The sequence below is a fragment of the Falco biarmicus genome, chromosome 7 (assembly GCF_023638135.1).
Source record: "Falco biarmicus isolate bFalBia1 chromosome 7, bFalBia1.pri, whole genome shotgun sequence".
Classification (NCBI taxonomy): Eukaryota; Metazoa; Chordata; class Aves; order Falconiformes; family Falconidae; genus Falco; species Falco biarmicus.
The window spans coordinates 52,720,253-52,733,910 of record NC_079294.1 but is presented as its reverse complement, the minus strand read 5'-3'; the positions used below and the strand labels follow the sequence as shown (position 1 = coordinate 52,733,910).

The 13,658-nt window shown below is 36.7% G+C and overlaps 1 protein-coding gene across 6 annotated transcripts in view; it reads right to left on the bottom strand.

Annotated features, from left to right (window-relative positions):
* Positions 1-13,658, bottom strand: part of OTUD7A (OTU deubiquitinase 7A) — a 146,914-nt gene that overhangs the window by 49,227 nt on the left and 84,029 nt on the right. The gene's annotated exons all lie outside the window — the stretch shown is intronic.

Genomic DNA, 13,658 nt, shown 5'->3' with positions numbered 1-13,658 from the left:
TACAAGCACTTGAGTTATGGCCAGCATATTTTTTTTCTAAAAATCCCATGTAGATGCAAAGGCTAGAATCCAGTCAGGGCTCTGCTCTAACTACATATTTCATCTGAATCAAGTTGCCCAAACCAAACATTGAAGAATCATGAGCGTGTTCCCAAGATTGATGTGATAACATATTAATGTTTGGAGTAGGGATTGCTTTTCTTGGGTCCTGTTTATAGGAGGGCACTTAAAACATGCTTTTTAAATCTTCTCCTCAACGATGAGGACAATAAAGAAAAACTTTTCTTAAAAAGTGAAAGTGACACTATATGTAATTCTAGGAAATGTAGGTTTAAACTAAATAGTATTATCTATTTGCAATGGTACAAGTCCAGCACCGTGTGACTCAGCAGCAACCTGGGTTTATTCAGTACAGGTCCTTGAGTAACAGACCTGTATCAATGGAACACAGACAGCATGTCTCCAGTGTCAGGGCATTCCTTACAGGTCACCTGCTCAAAATACTTCCATGTTTAAGTTCTGCAATCTAACAAAAGATCACTGTGCAATACTGCAAGTGACTGCTGTGTGACAGGACTCTGATGTATGTGCTTGGAAAGCAGAAAAAAAATCAGTAGACTAACAGAAATCCCACTGTCCTTAGTTTTAGGCCAAATGCAATCTTATATAAAAGCTCTATCATAAAAATTACAGTCAGCCTTCAGAAAATAGGCTCACAGTGTGATGCATTTAAAACTAATCACATAGTGACTCTTGAGTTCGCTCCATGCTACAGTGCAGCAACTGAACTTACAATACAGACCTGGAACTACACATAAAATATAATTCCTATATCTAAATGTATCTTACATAGAAATATTGTGTTTTCAGATCTGCCTGTCTGCATGGAATTGTCCTCATCTCATGAACAAAAGCACCAATTCAGCACCATAGCCTTAAATTTCAGAGAACCAACATAGAAAATTATTATTAGACTCACTTTCCCCCAGTTTGCTGGAGCCTCCAAACACTGGAATACAAGAAAAAATTCCAATCAAATTAGAGAACGTATTAAGCACCTTTCCATCTCCATGAAATGCTGGTTTTGGACAGTCAGCCACCCTAACTCGCTAGCTTAAGTGCTTTCAGCTACTCGCCGTACCAGAAACATGTAAGATTGCCCCCTTTATCAAGGCTTGCTCTCATTTTGGGTTATATTTTTACAAGCTAATACAAATTACAGACCTTTTGTTTTTCCCATTGCCCAAAAGAAAGAGGAGAATCCATCAGTTTGGGAGGATTAAAGAAGAAAATTCCTAAGTCAAAGTAGAGGGAACTGAATACAGCAAAGAGAATTAGGAAAAAGGAGGAGAGGAAAAAACAGGCATTTACAAAAGACACTGTGATGAAATGCTAGATAGTAAAGAAATTTAATGCAGTGTAAAATGAAAAAAAAAGTCAACAGATGCAATAAAAAGTGTAATGTGATTTGGACCACAGAAATGGACTGCTGAAGGAATGGACAAGCTGGGAACAAATCAGAAAGGTTATTAAATTCAAAGATGCTCAGAGCAGATGATCTGGACAAGGATTTCTAGCAGTGTGACATAGCATGCGAGAAAGTTTCAGCTGGAGGTTACTGAAGAAACTAGGGGGCTTATGACTGATACGAACAGAGCTAACTCTGCCTAGCTCTCCTCCACCAGATTTTGCATACCAAAAGCTTTTGAATTTCTAAAGCTGTATCGTATTACCTTCCAAACTAAGTTCTGAAGAAAGTAAAATCCTGAGGTATCCTGGGTCAGAAATGACAAAAATAAATTTGTACAAGATTGAAATCAAACATATCCCCACCTCATGAGGTAGGTCCCTCCTTCCAGTCTTGCTGCTTGTTCACCAAGCTTCAGCAGCCTTCTGGTTTGCAGCAGACTGCGTACAGTCCCCCTGGGTCCCGAGGGAAAGCCTTCCTCTTTCTATTGTCTAAGTTCTGTTTGTATGTCTGTTCCCTGCTCTTCTCTGAAATCTCTGAGACCCTGCTCATCACACAAGTCCCTGCTCTGTCACATCATTTTTATTTTTGTTGATTGTCATCTCCTGCATTGGCCCTCAACAGAAATGAACAACCTTTCCTGTCCCACAGAGGTTACACCTGACGTAGGCACTAACATGCCCTCCCCTCACAAAGCTGAAGGACAAGCAACAGGTAATTGATCTATTTTGCATAGTTTCATGAACTAAAAATTAAGTCAAGTAAGACTTTTTGTGACAATCTGGAGGACAACACTATTTTTCAGATTGTCCACTATTTTTTTTTAATGTTACTTACCTGATGCACCCTACCATTCACTCACTGACTGCAAACTTCTTTGTTTATATGACATATGTCATATTTATTAAAAAAGGTATTCCACAGGCATAACAATGTTATTTCAGTGCACACAATCCCATCAGCTGACAAGTCACTGGCAGCACCGTATCAATTAGTAGCAAATTAATTGCTCCAAAGCAGCACTGACCCAGTGGGTTTACATGAAAGGCTTTGATTTTTTAATGGTTGAAGAACAACAGTCAGCAAAAACCTGGAGCAGCACAAAGCTGGTTAGAAAACACAGGTAGTGATTCATGATCAGGATGTTGGAATCATATTAATTTACTAAATCAACAGAAAGAATATTCTTACTGAACAATTATTTCCAGAACAGCTGCATGTGCCATGTAAGTCAGCAGGTGTAAAACTTAACAGGACTGAATGGTGTCTGCTTTAAAACCAATTGTTTCTAGTGTGGAGGAAAAAAAACAGCAAAGTGCAGCAAAGTAAGGAATGGCAGACACACTCTGACTGAGGGCGGTACTGACGTCTTAGTGTCAGAGACAGCAGGCATCTACGTGAAAGGGAAGATAAAATATAACCTCAGTTACAGCCTGAACCCAGTCAAGGGTTTGTTTGCCCAAGTATTGTTTTAACATATCACTACTTTATTGAGTTTTAAATAAAATAATATATTGCATAGTTCTAAAAAACCCCTAACAGTACAACTATATAGTGCTTTCTATTGGAAGCTCTCTTGGAAAACTTTCCGTGACTTCCTGACAAAGTCTCGACTCCTTTTTTTTAACAGATACATTTCCAACTCACTCCCCATTTTAATATGCTGATCAACTTGAAAGCTGAAATCTGAAAGCAGAAGAGCACTAGAAATTTTTGACTGCTGCTTTAAACCATATGCTTCAAGACTATCACCTATTGTAATTTTTTAGATGAGAAATACATTCTGCCTTCATAAAGGTAAGTAGGGGTAGCACCACTCAGGTTTTACAATAGTTTTCATAGCCCATAGCTGTATTCACCCTTGTTTTCTGGAAAATAAGGGTCCATGTTTTATTTTATTTTTTAATCTAGCCTTTCTCTAGTCTTCAGCTTGATTGTGCTGTGAGGAGAAAGTGACTTAATGCTCTGCAGCACATGAGTAATTCTTGCTTGCTCAATGTTAAGCATGTGCTTTGTCAGATCACAGTATGTACTCTCTAATAACAAAAATCAGGCCCATTAGGCAGCCTACACTAGCTGTGCAGATACGAGATTCTACATCTTCCAGGCAGAGAATATTCAGACAGCAAAACCTGAGCAACATGCTATTATTTGGCCTTTGGGTTTTTTGCTTTTTATCATTTTAGATAGAACAACGTAGCTTAGCGGAGCTGTGACAGTTAATATATCTATTGTCTTTCACTTCTTAAATCAGATATAATAAAACTAGAGGACATTTATCATTAATTAGTAAGAATAGCAACCATGCAACTATTATGTACTCCCCCCCACCAAGCTTTCAAATATCCACCTACTCCAATATGTTAAAAAGAATATTCGAAAGGTCACCAGCAATTCTTGATTTAATGATAACCAAAATGCTAGAAAGGATGCGATTTGAGATGGGCAACTGGGAGAGAGTAAATGGTAAGGACCACAACGAAGGGCAACTTGCAGAAACAACATATGCGCAGGACTTCAGCAAAGGAAGTTCAGAAGGGGCAGTAAATGCTGCCTAAAGCTATACAGGAGCAAAAACATGTAGGAAAAAGGATGCAGAAGAGGAAGGTTAAACAGAATTAAACAAATTATGATGCAGCCCATGTTCACAGCTAACAAACTGCCGGTGCATATATCTAAGAAGTAGAAGTGATAAAAATATCCAGTAAAAATTAATGTGAAATTTTCACAAAACAACAAAGGAAAAAAAAGTAAGCTAAAATGCTACACAGCTCACAGAGAAAGCAACTTGGACAAGATTACAGAATGATGCATTTCTGAAAATAAAAATGTGATCTATTGAAGCACAAAAAGATGAGGAAACAACAAGACACTAAGCTGAAAGGAAGAAAGACTCATTTTTCAGTGTGACAAATACAAGAAAGAAAAAAGGTATTTTGGGGAGATGGCAGTAAAACTAAAATAGACCCACGTTTGGAATTTTTAACCATTCTAATCAGATACAATATCTGCCCATCTACTTTACATTTAATGCCAGTTTTGCTCTTAATGAAACACACTTGAATGCAATGCCATTTAGAAAACTTTTTTTTTAAAAAAAAAAAAAAAAAAAAAAAAGAGACTACTGAAGAACCAGTACCAACAATGTAACTTTCAAGGTTTTTGCCACTATTTCTTAAATATTTTACTATCATTGTCTGTATTTTTTACTAGTGAATTTGAAGAAAATTACACTATTACTAAAGCTAATGCAAACCACCCACAGGAAAAAAAGGTCTCCCTATTAAAAACAAAATATTCAAAATTTAACAAAGCATCCCTGCCCACAGAACAGGGAAAATCTTGCCGTCAGACAAAAATTTTCTTTTCAGTATCATCCCAGTCATTACTACTCTTTCCAATCTACTGCAGAGAGCACGCCTCTGTGACTCACAGCTGCTCCACACCAGGGTACAGAAAGGTGTTCTTGCCAAACAGCTGTCCCACAAATGCAAAGCATCAGCTGTCAGGAGGTGCATCATCTCCATCTTTTAGCCCATTTAATGGAACCAGTGTTTTACATGAGACTATACTGTGGATCAGTAACAAATCAATTACACAGGTATAGGAATTTTCAGCAGTAATGCTTGATTCATGTAGCCCTCCCCTTGTGAGGGTGAAAACTACCTGTAAGGATGTACAATCTGAGATGTTTACAAATGCCAGATACAAATCTATTATTTAGCAGGCTGTGTAACATATTTCTAAAAACAAAACCCAGGGTTCTTAATCCACCTGTATCTAATATTTAAAATTGTGATTACAGGCACAAGGAAGAGCTATCATCTAACTAAACAGTAATTTCAGCTTCAACTGCAAAAGCTCTTTTACTTCTTCAGTTATTGTTAGCATTGATAATACTAGGAGATCTTTTACTGGATACAAGCTATTTAATAAATCCAGGAGCTTTCAGTGACTGTGCTAGAAAGGCATTTGAAGAAATGATAAGGAGTTCTGTCTTTCAAGATTGTCGATCGACTGACAGTTTTCACCAACATAAAATGATCCTCATTTTGTGCCACTAGGCCAGTACACAATGATTAATTTTTTTTTTAATACATATACAAAAATTTAAATCCCCTAGACTTGACAATTTGTTAAGATGCAGAGTCTACCATCAGCTTCTTTCCCATGTAAGGAAGTCTGCTCTTGCAAACCAACTGCTAATAAAGCAATCCACAAGTTCAGTTTAAATGCAGTCATTTCTTCCTATTTGGCCTGAAGTAGATTAACAAGTATTACCAGGCATAAGACAAGAAGAGGAATTCAAGATCAGCTTTATTCCTTCTGAAAAACCTAAGTGCAAAACTAGGATAAAATTAGACCATAAGTTTCAAAACAAGATTTAATTTTGGTCTATGTTCTCAAAGGCAAACAATGTAGCAAGGACATTTTGTTAACATTTGCCTCATTTTCTGCTAGATTGCAAAGTCACTCAAAGCTGAACAGACAGCTGGAAATGACAATTTTGATCTCTGCATAACGAGACATTGGTAGCAGCTCAGCTTCCTCTTCCCTTTGCCAAGCCTTCCACCAGAGAACTAAAAAAGGAACTGTCTGAGGGAGAGAAGAATAAGAGACTATTTTGGGGGAGTTAGCTTTGAACACTCAATCACATGACAGTACTGTAAATTTCTCTCTCCCTTTCCATTAATCCCATGCTTTCCTTTGAATTCCACCCGTATACACTGTTCTTTGAGGAGGCATCTATCTACTGCATCTCTCATTCTCCACAGGTCAGTCTCCTCTACCACACACACTTCGTGACTGGAAAGCCAATCGGCTGATTTCTGAATTAATGGTGAACTGCGTATACCTCGATTAAGCACTAATAAGGCTGGCAAATTAAGTGAGGGCTGAAATCCAACTCTCTGGGTAATAAATGGAAAACTTGTAGCATCTAGATGGCCCTACATTAGTACGTTTTCATGCCATCAAACTAAAAAGGAAGGCAAAATGCACTACGAAACCTGCCACTCGGCTCGCCCCAACTTCTGCTGTGCTCACCTGGTTCTCCTGACTAAAACATCTCCAGTTCTTCTACTACAGGTTGGGGAAAATGGGTTGGAGTTTGGTATACAATTTATAATGATAATACTCACGTAACATTTCTTTCAGTTCTTTTGCACAGCAATTGATAGGTTAGTTTTAAAGGGAAAAATGAAATTATCTAGAAAAGTTTGGAAATGGGCTCATTTTAGACTCACTTCCTTTCAGTGCTTTAGGTTTGGAAATGTATTATCTGTTCACCTTTTTGAAAATTGAGGTACTGATATTTGCAAAAAGAGAATAATGACCAATGCTTCCTAGAACAATCAGACCACATCTCAGAAAAAGCATTTCCTGAATGCATAGCATAAAACTGCACATGCAGCACTCAAGAAGTCAGGTCACATAGAACAAACGCAGTAACAGTTTCAGGTTCTCCAGCAGAATTGCAGAGGCTCATGCATTCTTTATTTCCACACGGGGACTGATAAACAAAATCTTGTTCAGTAAAGGAGCAGTTTTTAAAAAAATAATGGAAATAGTACCTTCATCCATAATCAGCTTATTAGGAAAAGTAAGTAAATTTGAAAGAACATGTATTAGTGAACAGGAAAATATCAACAGGGAACCTGAAAAGTTGGTTAGAAAATATGCAAAACAAAAATAATCTTAAAATGGAGAGGAAGTAAAGTTTCTCAAAATGTAATACCTTCTCTGCATAATCTCACATACAGAAGTATGCTTTCAGTTCTTGGGTAAAAAACTCAAAGTGGTGAATAGTATCTCAAAAGAGATATGAAATTAAACTGGTGAAAGACTCAGGAAGCAATCATCCAAAAATGAAAGTGAAGCTGGAAAATAACATTTCTAAGAAACAAGTAGTTTAGCAAACGTGTACAATCCACTAATATATATTAGACAGAGCTAATACTTGAAATTTAGCAGTATTAATTTATAATTAAAGTTATAAGCATCTTAATAAATACAGAAGTCAAATATTAGAGTTTTCTACCAGATAACCATTAAAATGTTTTAAGTTGCTTTTGTTTTCATAAATGTAACAGCACAAGGCAAGACCATGCTCTTGGCATTTATTGGAGGTAAAAAGATTTCAGATCTCTGATTTCTATTTCTTTTAACTGGAATCAAGGGGGAAAACTGAAAGTATGATGAAATTTGTCACATACTTTTATTTTTACTTTTTTTTTTAATCCATTCATACATCCACATTAAATTACTCCATAAATTATTCCTGTGCTGCACTAGGCACATCAAGAGAAAGTGCTGGCTATTAAAATCAATGGCAACTACTAGTACTTAAGCAGAATTATTTTCACTGATATGTATCAGCATACGCGGAACACATCTGTGAATGAGATTAAAAGCTGAATACATATTTTCAGCAACCAAGAGCTAAACAATTCATCACTGAAAAATAAAATGGAGGGAAAAGAAAATGGGTATCAAAAGCAGAGAGACCTGAAACAGTGGTGTTGGTCGTCTGTACAGTCAAAGAGATCAGAAGCCCATCTTCCAGGTAGTGAAGACTGAGAAGAACAGACAACCTCATTCTGATGTGGAATTTTGCTACAACCTTATACATACAAGTGGATTTTAAAAGAATATTCTGCCCTTCCGGAGTGCTTATTTTCAAAAATGAGGCCAGTCAACGAAAACACAGAGTGCTTCCATTTAATGGAAGAATACTTTTACAGTAATATGGAATGACCCATGACCTTCTATACCCCAACGTGTATCCTTTTTTTAACGTATATGCTTGCCTTCAACCATCTAGCTTCCTATAGCTATTAAGTTCCTCATGGAAAACAGCACAATAATATCAACAACCGTAGGTTTCCAAATAGGGATAATATATACTGGAAGAATATACAGGGAAATAGAATTGGTAATAATCTTATCCTGGTGAACAAGATTCAATGTGAGATTTGAATGCAGTTTTAAATAGTGGTTTTAAACTTAGGAGAATATACAGAGGTTTACACTGTGTTCTTGGATACTTCTAGTTCAAAATGAATGTTCTGTCTCAAGGAATTATATGAAAGGTTGTTAGAGGAAGATTTACAGTGATGGGAATGCTCTTGTTTTCAGTTTTCAGGCAGGCTGACTGAATAAAACTGTCATGGGGTTTTTTTGGAAGACAGACAAACTTCTACAGTCTTCCTTCCTCCTGAATGAAAGTGCACAGAGACAACACCTCAGGTCTGTGGGTCTGTAGCAGATGTTTTTGATAGAAAGTGATCTGCTTCAAGCATATCTGATTCCTGAACTATCACACTATGTAATGTCAGATCCAGTTTCCATGTCCCCTGAGTCAAATGCTACTTGGAGAGCCAAGCAACTGTCACAGTCACTCTCCACTCTATAATTCGCTGACATATGTGGTGCTCATATATTCTCCCCAACCCATGATTTTATTTTTTGTCTGGTACAGTCAGCAAATAGCTTTTGGTGTCCTTTTATCTGCATAGGGACATATTAATCATTCCTTGGTTGACTCATAATTATTAACATAAAAACATCAGGATTTATGATGTCTTGGAGATGCCATGAATTTGAGGACACTTATTTTTAGATGTGCAGGCTCTCAAAAGGTAATTCCTGCTGGGTGTTTACTTTAAAGTCTCTGCAAGATTAGAGACAAAGGTGTAAATAGCTATCAATCAAGTGTGCTTCCTAGAGCCCTAAACAAAGATGAACACTGCAAAGTCTTGTAATCATAACCAAGCTGAAAGATCTGTGCTTCCCATTTTAATAATTCAGCCATAACAGTAGCTAAAAATCTAGCAGGGCTGGTAGAAAGCTGTTCTTCAACTGAGAAGCACAATGGAAGTATTCTGGGTGGTCCAGGACAGCATTCAGCCAAAGAAAGCAAGGAGTGCTGAGTAAAGGGAGGAAAAGCCCTTCAGTATATGAAGCACAGAAAGGTACCAAGAACAAGCAACCAAAACCAAGCATGAAGTGTTCTATGCATAAGACGTTGCCAGCAACTAGCAAAGCAGACAAAAAGTCCTACAGCTTCTGATGGAAAAGACTCCGATGTGGAGACAGATCATCTGGAGAAGTCAGCCCAGAAATAGCTCACTCAGCTATTGCTCAGGCACGCTGGCACACTGTGGGCACAAGAAAAAAATTTATACTAGTACAGAGAAGGGTAGATGAGAGCCTCCTGAGTTTAGAGCTGAGAGAGATAAGATGCTGTTTGGGTGAGCTGTACATAATCCCCATGAAAGGACTCTTCTCATGATCTCAGCTACCCTGGGTTCTCATCCTAAAGTGGGCATCCAGTTATTGCAACGTTCAAAAGCAAGGGGTGGGGGGGGAACAGGGGCAGAAATGGGAGAGAGGGTGTTCACACTTTAAAGCTACAAAGTCATTCTAAGGTCTCATTAAACTGAGTTACTAAAGCATCCACAGCCCATCAGAGAGCAGAATAAATTTGATTACTCATATGATTGTATATCTTCAGTCGATGCATATGAGTAATAAGGTAAACCATTTGGTGCAACCAAAACCTCGGCTTGAAAACTATGCATAATCTATCCTTTACAATATACCAGTTACCCAACTCGATATGACTATAAATCTAACATTCTTTGCTATGCTAAATTATTATTTAACACAAATGGCGTGCATTTATAAAATACATCCAGTCATAAATATTGGCAATGCCATATTCAACAGCTGGAAAAAGGCCTCAGTTTTGAAATATTTATATACAGTTTAATAAAAAATAATCACAGAATTAATCAAAATACATAGGTCTATGACATATCAGATTCTAATCTCAAGTTTCAAAAGTTTTCTTTAACAGCAGAAATGGGCTGTTTATCAATCAACAATTTATCAGAATAAACTGTAATGGAAGGAAGCTCCTTTACAACACTCAAAAAACCAGAAAAAAGCCTCAAGAAAACTCAAACAATAAGACAGATGACTTACTGAAGTGTAGGTCTATGTGCCATTAGGTGCTAAGCCCTTTCTGCCTCCACAAACCTTTACTTGTACTTTCTCCTAGTCTGTACATGTAAATTCCCAAAGCTGTATCACATAAACAGCGAACAGCAAGTAACCTACAACTGGTCGAGGAACGAATCACAAATTGTGCACTGGACAGACACAAACTAAGCCATTTCTAATGCAATTTTATCCACCAATGAATGGCTGACTAGACATAGAAGGTTTTTCCTAAATTTAGACTTAGCACTGTAATGAAAAAAAAATTAATTTTCCACACAGAACTAAGAAAACTCCATTTTTAATTTTGATGCAGCTGAAAAAGTCTGCATTTACATCCATTTTCAGATGTGCATGACAAAGTTTCTCATACCATTGAAATAATGCCTTTAGTTAAGATTTTAAGTCTGTGAAATCTGAACTACTTAACAGGTAAGCAACTGCACAGAATTCTAGAATTGGTAACTGAAATGGCAAACTGAGCATTGACTTGACCACAAGTTCCCTGTGTAATACTAAAGCAAACCTGGCCAAAGATACAATCAGTGGCATGTGCAATGTAATTGCAAAGCAACAATCTCTGCACTAGAAAGATACGTGCCAAAATAGCCAAAACATTTCTGTATACATTCTTCTGAATGGTAGAGAAAATAGAGACACAGAAAGTGAATCTTAGAGCTCAACATGTTTAGCTTATCAAAATTGGATAGAAAAGCAATCAGTTTATAGTATTATTTATTTTAGGATAATAATAGCTGGCAGAAAGAACCAAACACAAATAAATTAGAACCAATATATGTGTATGATTGTATATATATCTTTTTGAAAAATTTCTTTCTATCTTCATTTCAAATCAAGAACGGACACTTTCTTGAAGATACGCATCAAGCACAAAAAGCAGAATGTTTTAGTGAGACAAGTAGGTGTGCTCAATATGAAGTTCAACAGAAAAAAAACTGCAAGGATTTTACCAGCGGGACAGGTAGAGTATACAAACATCAACAGAGCCAATATTTAGGACAGCTTCTGGCAATTTAGAAAATCTATATTCAATCTATAGATTTTTAGCTATTTGTACAACAGTCAGTGTGTATTTAATTCACTCATTTGTTGCCAGGGAGAACATCAAATATTGTGCATAATACTATCCTTATACATCTACAGGACAATCAAAACAAAACAATTAATACAGTAACATAATTTGATAAGGAGCAGAAACTGGTATCCTTGATTGTCTCCAGGGTAGTGAAATTCAGGAAATTTCCCCCAGAAGATGAACGAAAGAAAGAGTATTAGAAATGGCTCTGAAAAAGATGTGTACACTCCGTAGAAGAATTTCATGAACATTCAGTCTGAGCAAGTTATAAAAACCTGTGAGCAGATCAGAAAGAGAGAAGGGCATGGGACCCTCAAAGAACTAGCCAAAACTTATGATGTCATGAAAATGAGTCTATACAAGAAGCTTTTTTGGCTCAAGGTTTTCTATGACAGTCATTTTGGGGCTACAAACTACAACCAAATCTTGAAATTTCTCAAAAATGTTTGTGCACATCTGTTTTCAAATTCTGAATTCAAGATATTATACAGACATCATCAATCCAAGACCAGGTGCAATACATTTGCTACAGCCTTGTGCACCATGGCGTGGAGGCTTGCTCTTCTGAATATTGTTTACCTTTAAGAAGTTACTTCATGAGTTTCAGTGACGTTCACAGAGCCCAGAGCATCTACACACTGTGACAACTATGAAAGACAGTTGTAATGGTGTAAAGGCAGCAGTTCCTCCTGTGTCTTTGTTAAACACATGAGAAACCACTGGATCAATTACTGTCCCCCAGCATAACACATGGCCAGTGTTAGAAGCTGTTACACCAAATGCAGCCACAACTACATGTGCTGAAATGTTGCTGTGAGCGCATCTTGTCCAAAACTACCAACAATCCCTTTTACTTTGATAAATTCCTGTGTAGGAGGAAATAATTTGAGCTAGGTGCATATGTCTATTAGCTTGTTCAGAATAATTGTTTATTGCATATATCTTTATTAATATATATGGTGTGAGTTTATTCATCAAAACAAATAAGAAGTAAAACAGAATTTTTTTCTAAATTTATTTTCTAAATTCTAAAATGTTCTAAATTTATTTGGAAGCATTATCCTTTATAGAAAGGAAAACAAGCTAAGTAGCTCTTCTAAACCATCTCTGGTATGTAGGAACACTTCTTCAAATTTTGGCAATACTCTATCAGCACAATAACTGACAATCTGTCTTGGTATTGCTAAGAAAAAACTTCTCATATTCGTTTTCAAAAAGACCAACAGACAAAGACAGACTCTAGGCTACAATGACAGGTTGATCAAATCAGTCAGACAAAACAGCGATCTCTTAAATATAGTGAGCCAATGATGGTACCCATAGCTAGGTATTCTAAGGTTTTATTACATGTAACACAGATGACCTGGGAAACTCTATAAAATTATGTGTATGTCATTCCTTATTACTGAAAAATCCAGAATAAGAAAAAGAACTTATAGCAAAATCTAAAACTTTTAGCATAGTATGATAAAGTGAAATTGCTCTCACAAAAAGGATATATATACCCTGATGTATACTTTTAAGTCTGCTGTGGCTGTTCAGTAGTTACTTTAATTTAACACACCATTTCTTAAAGCATATTAATATAAAAAAACAAAACAAACCGAAACAGAAAACAACTTTCAGGGAAGAAGTCCAGTGTGCATGTATCAAGCCCACAGAATCACCTTGCAATTTACATAGGTATTGCCTACTCATGTTTAACTCCCACCTTCACAATTGTTAGCCCACATAAGAAGAAATGAACAAAAATAACTACTACAAAATGTCTTCAAGTATCAAGTGACTTTCCATTTTTAAGCCTATAAGTTTAAAACTACTACAAGAAAATAAAGACCTAGTTATTTCTCTGATATGGCTTCTTAGATGCTTTTCAACCTAGTCGTTTGACTCCCATACCCTGAAGTTTAGGTACGCATATTAATCACTGGGCCCCCAAAATATCTCTGGTTTCTCTATCACAGTTAAGACTATTTCAGACTAAACTTAGCTGCTCTGCACAGTAAGCCGGAACATTTACAACTATTTTCAGGATGCTGAAAATTACAAAATTCAAGCTAAAGCCCCCTCCCCTCCTCCACGGCACATACA